A 14,320-nucleotide genomic window follows, 5' to 3' on the forward strand; every position below is an offset into this window, starting at 1 on the left:
TATCCCAATCCACCAGTAGGTTATTGGTGCGCCAGGCATTCCTCGAACCCTGGTCCCCACTCTTTAACAACCTTCCCACATGACAAGCTGTCACCAATTAATCCTAACCCCTCACTGTAGGCAGATCAATTGGTGGCAACTTGCCCTGTGGGAAGGTTGTTAAAGGGTGGGGACCAGGGTTCGAGGAACGCCTGGCGCACCAATAACGTTCTGGTGGATTGAGATATCCACAGTGAGGGGTTAGGATCGATGCCCTGCAGGGCCAGCTTGGGGTCCTTTTGGGCGGCTAGCGGTGGGCTAGTGGGGTCCACGGGACGAGTTTTCACAAATACGCTTAGGGGGGATGCCTCATAAAACCTTACCATGAAAACCCATTGGGACAAAACCTGGTGAAGGAAAAATAGTACAGCGCGTATTACTCCCCCCTGTTCCAAGCATCACTAAAAGTCCTTAAGTCTCCGCATCCCAATCTGGAGCGTGAACTTCTTGAATGTCGATGTCAGTAATGACTTGGTGAAGAGATCGGCTGAATTGTCGCAAGATGGAACTTGCACCACTTGAACTTCTCCGGCCTTTTGTAGTTCATGTGTGAAGAAGAACTTAGGTAAAATGTGCTTCGTCCGATCTCCCTTGGTATATCCTTCCTTGAGCTGTGTGATGCAGGCTGTATTGTCTTCGTATATAACTGTCGGTTCCTTATCGTCGGCCATGCCACAATCTGTCCTGATATGTTGAGTCATCAACCTCAATCATACACACTCACGACTGGCTTCATGCATAGCAAAAATCTCTGCATGATTAGAAGAAGTGGCCGCAATATTCTGCTTCATAGAACGCCATGAAATTGCTGTACCACCGTGTGTAAACATATAGCCGGTTTGCGACCTAGAATTATGTGGGTCCGATAAATAACATGCATCAACAAAACAAACTAAACCTTCTTTGTTATGGTTAGTATAAAATAAACCCAAATCAAGCTTTATTTGTAGGTAACACAACACATGTTTGATACCGTTCTAGTGCCTTTGGGTCGGAAAAGAACTAAATCTTGCTAGGAGGTTCGCGGCAAAACAATTGTCTGGTCTAGTGTGGCTAGCCAAGAACATTAATGCTCCGATAGCACTGAGGTATGACACTTCCAGACCAAGAATCTCTTCATTGTCCTTTCTTGGACCAAATGGATCATTATCCAAATTTAAACTTCTCACAACCATTGGGCTAGGCAATGGGTGAGCTTGGTCCATATTAAACCTCTTGAGTACCTTTTTAGTATATGCCATTTGGTGCACAAGGATTCCATCATTTATGTACTCAAGTTACAATCCCAAACAGAACTTAGTTTTACCTAGGTCTTTCATTTCAAACTCTTTCTTGAGATATTCAACTGTTTGGGCGATTTCCGCAGAGGTTCCTAGGATATTCAAATCATCCACATATACTACTATGATTACAAACCCTTTGTTTGCAAACTTCTTTATAAAAATACATGGACTGATGGGATCATTCTTATAGCCTTCTTTACCTAGGTACTCACTTAGTCTATTGTACCACATACGCCCACTTTGTTTCAGTCCATAAAGGGATTTGTTTAGCCTTATGCAGTATTGTTCTCGAGAACCACTCTTATCTTTGAGCTCAATACCCTCTGGTAATCTCATATAAATTTCATTATCCAGTGGACCATATAGATATGCGGTTACTACATCCATTAGCCGCAAATCAAGTTTTTCTCGTATAGCCAGACTTATTAAAAATCTAAAAGTCGTTGCATCCAGCACAGGGGAGTATGTCTCCTCATAATCTATTCCGGGTCTTTGAGAGAATCCTTGTGCTACAAGCCGTGCCTTATATCTCACGATTTCATTATTCTCATTTCTCTTTCTGACAAAGACCCATTTGTGTCCCACTGGCTTTATATCAAATGGTGTCCTTGAGATCGGACCAACCACATTCCTTTTCTTTAATGAATTCAACTCCACGTCAATGGCTTCTTTCCATTTTAACCAATCTTTTGATTGAGTGCACTTTAATATAGACGTGGGTTCATGATCCTCATTTATTTCAAGTGCTACCTTGTATGCAATATTGCATCAATGTCGACATCTTTTCTGTTCCATTGAATTCGAGACATGATATAATTTATTGAGATCTCATTATTATCAATACCTTCAGGACTTTGAGGTTCAGCGTCCCAAACCTCATTCGGTACCTTAGGATTTTCCGCGGCCATGTATATAATTTCCTTAACCTCGGTTTGATTTGCACCTTTCTTAGATTTCCGAGGGTTCTTATCTTTGGAACCTATTGGTCTACCATGTTTCAAACAGGCCTTAGCCTCTGTAGCAACTTGATTATTGTGTTCCTTTTGAACATCAATACGTACTGGTGCATTACAAGATGGTATGTACGATTTTATTACTCTATTTGGGTCAGCAAAGGAATCTGGCAATTGATTAGCTAGCTTTTGCAAATATATAATCTTTAGGACCTCTGCTTCACATGCTAGAGTCCGATGATCTTGCCAATTTAAGGATGTCTGATTCCATGAAATTTCTTTGACCAGCTTGTTTGTCTCTCCACCCAATTTAGGAAAGTCGGTTTCAACAAACTGACAATCCACGTATCTAGCCTTAAATAAATCACCCGTAGTTGGCTCTAGATACTTAATAATGGTGGGAGAATCATATCCAACATATATTCCCATCCTCCTTTAAGGTCCCATCTTAGTTCTTTGTGGTGGAGCAATCAGTACATAAACAACACACCCGAATATTTTTAGATGGGATATGTCTGGCTCATGACCCGTTAATAATTGGGATGGCGAATATTTATGCTCACTAGATGGCCTGATGCGTATAAGCTATGCTGCATGTAATACTGTGTCTCCCCAAGCCGACACAGGAAGCTGCGACCTCATGAGTAATGGTCGAGCAATTAATTGAATTCGTTTAATGAATGATTTAGCTAATCCATTTTGTGTATGGACATGTGCCACTGGATGTTCCACACTCACCCAGTGACATACAATATTCATTAAACGCTTGGGATGTAAATTCACCAGCATTGTCTAGACGTATAGTCTTAAGTGGAAAATCTGGAAAGTGGGCTCGCACCGGTATAATCTGGGCCAGCAATCTAACAAACGCAATGTTTCTAGTTGATAATAGACAAACATGCGACCATCTAGTCGATGCGTCGATAAGAACCATAAAATATCTAAACGCCCCACAAGGTGGGTGTATTGGTCCACATATATCTCCTTGTATTCTTTCCAGAAAATTTAAATTCTCTTTAGTGATTTTTACTGGTGATGGCCTTATAATGAGTTTCCCTTGTGCACATGATACACACCTGAGATTTATAGGGATAACTCTTCTCTCTTTAAGAGTGTGCCCATTAGAATTCATAATTAGCTTATGCATCATGTTAGAACCCGAATGGCCAAGCCGGTCATGCCATAAAGTGAATTGTTCATTGAACATTTTGTTCATTGCCAAATTAGCTACTATCATATTTATTTTAGCATGGTAAAGACCAGTGGCTAATGCAGGTATAGTCTCTAGGATTTTATTAGATCCTTGGGTGATTTCAGTAATATGTAGGAACTCTTGGTTTCCTTCACCCTTAGTTTCAACATGGAAACCATTCAGACGAATATCTTTGAAACTTAATAAGCTCCTCTTTGAGCTGGGTGAATATAAGGCATCACTTATTTCAAGATGTGTGCCATTAGGCAAAAGTATGTGTGCCTGGCCGTAGCCTTCAATTAAACTCTCTATACCCGCTATTGTGCTAATATTGACATTTTTTTATTATGAGATTAACAAAGTATCTCTTATCCTTCAAAATTGTGTGGCTGGATCCACTATCCACCACAAGTATGTTCTTGTCGTCAGCCATTTCTAAAATAGACAAGAATTTATGTTTTAAAAATAAAACAAACAAATACATATTGAAGGAAAATAAAATAATTGAATTTAAACCATAATTATAATCCAAAGTCATAATTTAATAAAATTCAAAGCATAAAACATAGAAATTAAATCAAGACAATATTTAATTATTCTTTCCTAGACAATCCGAAGTCTCATAATCCAATTGGTCATCATTCTCATGGTCGAAATCTCCTTCACCATCGAGATGAACCAAGTTGGCTTCTGGATTCTTTTTCAAACTCTCTTGATAGAGATCAATAAGATGCTTAGGCAACATGCAAGTCTAAGCCCAATGATTTCCCATACCACATCGGTGGCAAACCGATTTAGGCTTGTGTTGCGGTTTGAAAATTCTGCGGTCTCTACCACGGCCACAACCAAAGTGGGACCGGTTCCCACGGCCGTAACCATCAAAGTGGTTCCCTTGGTAATTGCCACGACTACCACATCCTCTACCACCACGTCCACGACTGTGAAGCTTGCCTCTATGGACGTAATTAGACTCTTTAGTCTCTTTGGGCTCTTTAGGCTCTTTCTTGGTCAAATCGACTTTGTGGGCTTCCGGTAATGGGGCAGAACCAGGAGGTCTCATTGCACTGTTGATTAGCAATAACTCATTGTTTTGCTCAGCAAGCAGCAAACAAGAGATTAGACTTCCATATGTTTTGAAACCCTTTTCACGATACTGTTGCTGAAGCAGTATGTTATTGGTGTGAAAGGTTGAGAATGTTTTCTCTAGCAAGTCTTCCTCAGTAACCTCCTTAATACATAACTTCAAGATCGAGACTATCTTAAATAGCTCAGAATTATACTCATCCACGGATTTAAAATCCTGCATCCTTCGGTTTTTCCAATCAAATTGAGCTTTTGGTAGGAGCACCGTCTTTTGGTGTCCATATCTGTTTTTAAACTCTGTCCAAAGCTCAAGAGGATTCTCTATGGTAAGGTACTGGTTCTTGAGACTCTCAGCAAGGTGGTGGCGTATTAGCAAAATCGCCTTATACCTACTCTTTTCAGTGCAATCGTTATCATCCTCAATGCATTCGCATAGGTCCTTTGATTTCTGGTTGATCTTAGTGTTCAATGCCCATTGGAGATAGTTGTCTCCAAAAACGTTAAGTGCAACTTATTGGAGATTGTTGATCTTTGCCATCTAAAAATAGAAAACAGGCACCCGATTATTATCATGCGATATTTGAGACCGAAATATGCAATTGTTTTAATTTTAGGCTATGCGGTATTTGAGACTGAACCATGCTGTTTGTTATAGTCTTAGGTCATGCGGTATTTAAGACCGAACCATGCCGATTGTTTTTAGTCTAGGCCATGCGGTATTTAAGACCGAACCATGAATTTATTTTCGTTTATGCCATGCGGTATTTAAGACCAAAACAAGCCGATTGTTTTAGTAAATAATGTCTTATTTTATTACATAATTTCGTGGCTTACTTTATGCATGAAAACAGTTATAGATAAACATAAGATCTAGCATGCAAGAATTGCCTTTTATTAAGTTTTTCCTTTTCCTCTGATTGAATTTCCTTTTCTAGTTAGGATTAAGACAAAGGTTTTTAGGAAATAATTTTTCTAGTCTTTTAGCGTAATGTCTAATATATTTAAATTTCTTAAATATATTAGATAAGGCCAACGAATTAATTTGGGAATTATCCTAATATTTGTGTTTCGATTTTAGGTTTTGTTTTTAGGGTTCCATGTAAAACATAGAACTAATCCGATTTTAAGTTTTAATTTTAATGTTTTAATTTTTAGCAAACAATTAATAATAATCGGATTTAAACCTAGAAAAACAGTATAATTTTTTTCTTTTCGATTTTAGGTATTAGTTCTAAGGTTTCATGCATGAACATAGAACAAACATAAGAAGGAAGAGAAGTTTGAAGATGGGAACTCATAAACAAAGAGCAATAACAAATGATTCAAACCACAGTCCTTAAATGCAATTCAATGGTGCAAAGAATCAGTCAAAGTGTTTACAAATATTTTCCTAAGCTTATCACAATGCACCATTCTAGTTCAGCTCCTATCTATTAGTAAAGACTTGCAATCCGATTGAACATCTCTTTCACATTCATTAAAGTGTTTGGTGTAACCTTGCAAATGGAACATGAATCAAGATCAGTTGGTTTAAGGGTAAGGCTTTTGAAGGTAGGTTTATAATGGTGTTTTTAGGGTGGTTAACTCTTAAACAAGAAGGAATACTAGACAGTTGTGAAACCAATCTAAGACTGAGAACAATTTAGGCATACAAAGCTTAGCTCTTGATGTTCTACCCACCTAGGAGCTTTTCTACCCTTTTCTCATCCTTCTTTTCTTTCTTTTCAACCCAAAAACTCAGACTTTGATCTCTTAAACCGCTTTTTGTAACTTTTGGTCTTATTCTTTTTGTATATCTCTAAGGCTACTCTTTATTTTAAACACTAGCTCCTTTTCTTTCTTAATCTTTCTTTGCTATACTCCCAATCTTATTTGACTTTTCTTTACTCTTTTCTTTTTGATTCTAGGAGACTATAACAAGACAAGACTTTCTATACCTTTTCTTTGAGACTTAGAGCTTATAACCAAACTGAACCTTAAAGACCTTTCTTTTCTTTTCTTTTGACCAAGTAAACCTTTCTATCCTTTCTTATTCTCTCTTGTTCCCAAACCTGAACCCAAATCAACATTCTAACCACCTATTTCTTTCAAAACCAGTCTTATTAGGTAGTTCTAATGATTCCAAACCTAGCTAAAGCAAGAGCCAATTCTTTGTCGTTCTCAATACTCTCAAGATTCCACAACCTATAGCATTATCAACAAAGAGGCCTCACTAAAAAAAAAAAATCAATACAAGGCTTGAAAGAAAAGGCTGGGGTTGCAAGGTATGGCAAGAGATTGGGTTAAATGAATAGAGTGGTCAAAAGAGAGTGTTAACCAAATTCAAAGTTCCATGAGCTAACATTCACAGTCCATAAGCAAGATATTTGATGATCAGATTAAAGTCCAATATTATAGAGATGCAAAAAATGAGCAAGCAAGTTTCACACAAGAAGGAGATGCTTTCAAATGACACAATGCTTTAAACATAGATTCTTCATTTTTTTCCAAGGACTGAACTAGTAATAATGAACTATAAATGAGGGATGTGGGTTCAATTCTAAGAATCAACTTCTAACATGGTAGATTTAATCATTGTTCCCCAATGCATATGTACAGTCCTATATGCAATATACTAAACACAATGCAACTACATGAACACTCTGTGTTTGTAAAGATTTTTTGAAAATTTTGAAAATTTTTATGGTTTTCTATGTCTTAGATGCAATGCAGAAGCTAGTATGATTATGCTAAAAATTTGAAATAAGAAAACAGAAAACAACATCAAATGTCATCTCAAACCCTCCCCCAAACTTAAATTACACAGTCCCTTGTGTAAGAGAAATTTGAAAGAGGATTTAAGAATCCAGAAACAAGATAAAAACATGGAATGCAATGGTATAGACAATGATTAGGTGAAAGTGGTACCTCAAGGCTGCTGGAGAAGGGGGAAGTCGATCTCATACCCGGACATGCGCTCGGTCGAGTGCCTGGTCGAGTGACTAGTTGAGTGAGCTCCCGATCCTTCCTTTTTTCCTCTGATTAAACTCTCTTGCTTCCCTGACCACCAAAACACTAAAACAAGATCAAAATAACAAAAACTTAAACCAATATATACAAGGATACCTTAGGGACTTCCTCCCTAGTGAGCTTGTTTAAAGTCACTAAGCTTGACTTGACATACTTTTATGCTATGAGAGGTCATAGAGAGGTGATGAGGTCCCCTCTCTTCCCACAGAACAAAGTAGAGAGTAACATAACTTAATCTAGCACATCTTGAAATCTTAAATGTAGCAAAACATATCCCAATTGGCAACGACGCCAAATTGATACTAGGCTTTTTGTGTCTCTATCCTAGTAGGTTCAATTAACCTTATGCATTGTAGTACTTAAGGTGTCAATCCAAATGGGATTATGCTACTCACAAAAGATATGCTAGTACAAGTTACGCCAATTCAGATATGGGGTGGTATTCTATCAACTTAATGAAACAGCAATGTAAAATGCAAAATGTAAAGTACTTAAACAGAAACTAAATGCAAGTTAAATAAATGAAAGTAGTGCAGAATATAAATAAGCAAGAGTAACAAAAAGCAGTAAATAAACAGGATGAAAACTAAATTAAGCAGGAAATAAGCAAGAACAAACCAGAACAGAACAATGCATAAACAAGAAAGTAAACTGGTGCTCGACCTAGCACTCGATCGAGCATGGTATGAACCAAGGTCGAGTGCATGGTCGAGTGATGCAGAACAGAATATTAACTTTAAAACTAAAAGCAGAAACAAGAAAGCAGAAAAAAGAAAAGTAATTAAATGCAAGAAACAGAAGCAAACAAGTTGCAAATAGATCCTAAGGATGGGAATTATTGGTTGGTATTAAACTTAATCTATCTAGGTTGCTTAGCAAAACTCAATCAACAAAGAGCTAATCCTTAGAAAATGATCTTAAGGGCTTACCAATCCACTCTCATGATAAAGGTAATCAAGTTTAGTAACATCCTAACCCAACTCTCATTGGTGAAACCATACTAAGCAGGCTTTAAGAATCAGATCATTACTTGTCAAAAATCACTTTAAACATCTAATCTCTTAGCATGCTTCATGATAATCTCTAGCATTAGCCTTATCTAGCAACTTAAACATTGGTGTGATGCTAAGAAGCTTAAGATCTGTTCTTACCCTCTCAGTATAAGAACAGCTTAGAGTTCACCTAATCTAGAAAGGATTCTACAGAATTCAAGCTTAAACAATCCTAAACAAACTACGTTCTCTACCAACCTAACCCATCCTTAAGAATCTATCTCTACTCAGAATCTAATAAATGAGATGTAAGAACACAAACCCAGAAAATGATGAAACAAACATAATCATAAAGATGATGATAAATAAGCATCTTTGTAGGTGAAATCAAATGAAAATACTGAAAGGATAAAAAGTTATGAAGATTACAAATTTTGGTGGCTAGACCTAAAAAAACGAGCTTGTCCTGTGGCCAGAGGTAAGAGGCCTATTTAAAGAAAAGAAGTGAAGCCCTGGTTAAATAGGAGACAAAATAGAGAGCCAGTGGTAAGTGCTCGACCATGTGCTCGGTCGAGTGCATGGTCGAGTGGTTTGTCAAGTAGCTCCAGTCGTCGATCTGGTATGATACCCGTTCAGTAAAACAATGGTAACGTTTTCACCATAACTCCGATCGGCCTGAGACAACGGCATTGGAGCTGAATGCAAACAGAAGAACTTTATTCGGGTCGATCTTTGAGGGACTTGTCTTGAATCCGACCGAGTGTTCTTTGGAGAACGGTCGAGTGTGTGCTCGATTCCATCGTCAAGTGATTGCTTTCCTCCTCTTTTGAGCCTTATTCCCTTGCTAGATGTCCCCTTGTGATCACAATTTCTCCTTTGTGCTTCCAAAGTACGTAATTCACCTGTTTATGCGCACAAATATGCAAATGCAATGCAAATTCTATCCTAATGCATAAACTGAGAATAAAAGACATAAATGAGCTAAAACTAACTCTAAACAATGCAAAACAGGAGATAAATGCATGATAAAAGATGGTAAAATATAGAGTTATCATTTTGTCATTTTCATATACTTCGTTAACCAGCGGGACTCGTAAAACCTCTTTTCCAAACGGAAGATCTGGGAGTATAAAAACCTGCCTTGAATCAATCAGGTCGTGCATCCTCAAATTATCAGCTAATTTCCAGTTTTCATAACCAGAATTAGGTTGGCCTGGTTTCCTCACCATTTTAAACTTAAACTCTTTACAACTGCTTTTTCCTATCACATAATACATCTCAGAAAAAAGATAAAGCCCATCGTAGATGTATACCTTTCTTGTACCATCGTTTGGGTCGCCTCTGCCTTGGATGACTCTAACTTCGTTTCCTATTCTTCTACTTGTATCTAGTGCAAGGTTCACTCTTTTCGATAGTCTGATCTTGAGGTAAACCGTTCTTATCGGTTCCGCCATATCCAGAATAGATCAACCATTCAAGGTTCTCGGTTTCATCATTGTACTGTCCTGATGTAACCACACTCGCTGCAAGAGGTTCTACTTCACCATCATTAGTCGTCATATAATCAATGCCGCTGACAGTTTGTTTGTGTAGCCCGACTAAGCACATTTGACCCCAATGATAGAATATATCACCTACTTCTACTCCAGGAACAGGACCGTCCTCCTTCTCCTATTAGTTTGGACCCCTATAGTCCTGCAATTAGCATCCACAGTTGTAAGGATGCCTTTCTGGAGGTTTAGTTGGCAAAATCTCATCCTAACCGCATCAAACCGCATCAAAACAACCTCAACTATCGCGTGGTTTCCGGTTTCTCACTCTGTTTTGGTTATCCCTGAATCAAATTTTCTGTGAGAGAGAACCTTTTTGGTGTTGGGATCTTCTTGAAACGACCCCATCCGTTTTTTTAATAATAATAATAATAATAATTAATAATAATAAATAAATATTCTATAGCTAGTGGTCCCATACCCACTAGCCACATAACCACAAACACACGACAGCGGATAACATAACCAGAACCAATATCCAATAATAAAATAACCAATAACCAAAACATAACAATTCCAATATCAAACAACAAGAATCAAAGAACCAGCAACCTAGCAAGTTCTAAAGACCCAACTCTAGGAACCTAACAATGCCAGACAACATCCAATCGAGGCACACTTTACCTTTACCTGCACCACAAACACAAATTGAGATGCATGAGTATTTGAAAAACACTCAGTGAGGTAATCCTCCCATCTACTGGGCTATACACACAAGCAATAAGATCTCTCATGCCACAAACAACAACAACAAAACAAACCAGGAACATGCACAAGCGACCCGACACAATCCGGTTACTGTCAGAAGGGTGTCGAACGATAACAGAAGGTGTCGACCAAGAGGTATCCACCAAAGAAAAGGAGCTTCTTCGGTGGATACCTCTTGGTCCTGTTTAGTCCCACCTGTTTTTGAGGTTCCTTTTTGTTTCTTAGTAAAAATGGGTGATGGAATTCTGCCTAAATAGTAGACACAGGTAATAAATAAGAGAATACTAAAAATTCGAGCCATAGAATTTCTCAATTCTGACACAAGGAACTTATACTTATTAGATCTAATAAGTACATTAGACCTAATAGAATTATTTTGCTGTATCCAGACTAATACCAATCCAACCCATTTCATGAATAAAATGTGACCAATTAATCAACCAACAAAACTACTTGTTACTGAAACTGACTTTTTCTGTGGTGTGGTGAATGATGAATGGAATGATGATTTATGAATGAATGGATGTCAGGGTGTTTCAATTCCCTTTATGCAGTTGCAGTATAAGAGGTGTCAATCATATCTGAGTGATTGTGAACAATTAAGATGTGTATAAGAATCTAAGTCAAGCCAGATGTAAAGGATGTTTGTCACTAACAATCCTATAATGAAAATGCAAAGTGCAGAAAGCAAACTACAAGACCTAAACTAAATGCAAATGAAACAGAATGATTATAGTAGCAAGAACAGAAATAGAAACTATGTTAATGAACTAATGCAAGACAAGTAATGAACAGAAAACTAAGTGAATGCAAGAGAAATGAAACAGGAATGAAACAAGAGATAAGAAAGGACAACTACAAAGCATGAACACAAATTCTGGGGACGAACTCGAGCAGCACTCGACCGAGTGTAGGTCGAGTACAGGGTCGAGCTAGACTAAACGTGAAAACAGAGCAACACAATAAAAACAGAGCAATGCAAAAACGAATCAAACAACAAGCAAGCAATGATATTTAGACTAAGATATTAATAAGCAAAGAAGGCCTTGAGGAAGGATTCATGGGCTGAGCTAATCATTGTGGTTATCTAACTTGGTCAACAAATCTCAAGCAAACTTTGAGCTAATCTCTAGACATACTATTCTAACACATGTTTAATCCACTCTCATGGCAAGAAACAATCAAACCTATGCATTTCTAGACTTGTTCTCACAAAGTAAAGAATTTACACAAGCAGGCATTAAGCAATACATCTCAAACCAAACAAGACCTCTAATCTCTTAGCAAGCCTAATGGTAAGCTCTAGATCTAGCCTTATCTATGCTACTTAAACATTGGTGTGATGCTAAGATGCTTGAAATCAAACCCTACCTTCTCAGATATAAGATCAGCATTAAGAACATCTAGCCTAGAAGAGATCTACAACAATCAAGCTTAACCAAATCAAATAAACCACAAGATCAACCCAGCCTAACCCATCCTCAAGGTCCTAAGCAAACTACTTACAAGAACACATTGTGAAATAAGTCAAAAACCCAGAAAATATTGAAACTTGCATTATTGGAAAGATGAAACAGAGATCTACAATATTGATGAAGAAATGAAACTCGAAATCTTAATATCTTGAAAGTTATGAAACCAACAAAATACAAGAATCTAGTCTTTCTTTCTTAAACAAGTACAAAATCTAAAAATAAAAGAAAGTGCAAAAGGAATAAATCTAAAAAAGGTAAAAACTAGGTTTTAGACTCTTTAAAAAGCTGGACTCTTTGGTGGCTGCAGGTACAAGGGCTTTATATAGGAGATGAGGTGGAAGCCCTAAAAATACAAAAAGTCAAAGCAGTCAACGGCTCGGTCAACTCGACCAGTGCTCGGTCGAGTGGCTGGTCAAGCTGGCTTCTCTCGTGCATTCTCCACTCGGTCGAGTTCTTCTTAGCACACGGTCGAGTGTCTGGTCGAGTGTGCGGTCGAGTTGGACTCTGGACCTTGATTCTTCAGCCTTAACTCTCTTGTTTTCCCCTCAGGATTGCTTCACTTCTCCTCAGCATTGCTTCCATGCTCCTTAAGCTCCAAAATCACCTGTTTATGCATGAAAAGATGCAAATGCAATGCAACTATACTCTAATGCATGATTAGTCCTAAAGCTACACAATAATGGCCTAAATGGATAGCAAAAGATGCAAAAGTTGTGAATAAACTAAGGGAAAACAAGGTAAAATATATGAACATCAACACCCCAAAACAGGAATGAAACAAGACAATCACAAATCAAAAACACAAGTTCTGGGGATGAACTCGAGCAGCACTCGACCGAGTGTAGGTCGAGTACGTGGTCGAGCTAGACTTAAACGTGAAAACAGAGCAACACAAGAAAAACAGAGCAATGCTAAAACTAATCAAACAACAAACAAGCAATGATATTTAGACTAAGATTTCAATAAACAAAGAAGGCCTTGAGGAGGGATTCATGGGCTGAGCTAATCATTGTGGTTATCTAACTTGGTCAACAAATCTCAAGCAAACTTTGAGCTGATCTCTAGACATACTATTCTAAGACATGTTTAATCCACTCTCATGGCAAGAAACAATCAAACCTATGCATTTCTAGACTTGTTCTCACAAAGAAAAGAATCTATACAAGCAGGCATTAAGCAATACATCTCAAACCAAACAAGACTTCTAATCTTTTAGCAAGCCTAATGGTAAGCTCTAGATCTAGCCTTATCTATGCTCCTTAGACATTGGTGTGATGCTAAGATGCTTGAAATCAAACCCTACCTTCTCAGATATAGGATCAGCATTAAGATCATCTAGCCTAGAAGAGATCTACAACAATCAAGCTTGACCAAATCAAACAAACCACAAGATCAACCCAGCCTAACTCATCATCAAGGTTCTAAACAAACTACTCACAAGAACACATGGTGAAATATGTCAAAAACCCTGAAAATAATGAACCTTGCATCATTAGAAAGATGAAACAGAGATCTACAATATTGATGAAGGAATAAAACTCGAAATCTTAATACTTTGAAAGTTATGAAACAAACAAAATATAAGAATCTAGTCTTTCTCTCTCAAACAAGTACAAAATCTAAAATAAAAGAAAGTGCAAAAGGAATAAAATCTAAAAAAGGTAAAAACTAGGTTTTAGACTCTCTAAAAAGCTGGCCTCTTTGGTGGCTGCAGGTACAAGGGCTTTATATAGGGGATGAGGTGGAAGCCCTAAAAATACAAAAAGTCAAAGCAGTCAACGGCTCGGTCAACTCGACCAGTGCTCGGTCGAGTGGCTGGTCGAGCTGGCTTCTCTCGTGCATTCTCCACTCCGTCGAGTCCTCCTCAGCACACGGTCGAGTGGTGGTCGAGTGGTGCGGTCGAGTTGGACTCCGGACCTTGATTCTACAGCCTTAACTCTCTTGTTTTCTCCTCAGGATTGCTTCACTTCTCCTCAGCATTGTTTCCATGCTCCTTAAGCTCCAAAATCACCTGTTTATGCATGAAAAGATGCAAA

This window comes from Camelina sativa, chromosome 3, assembly GCF_030686135.1.
Source record: "Camelina sativa cultivar CO46 ecotype springtype chromosome 3, ASM3068613v1".
In the NCBI taxonomy this organism is placed as follows: domain Eukaryota; kingdom Viridiplantae; phylum Streptophyta; class Magnoliopsida; order Brassicales; family Brassicaceae; genus Camelina; species Camelina sativa.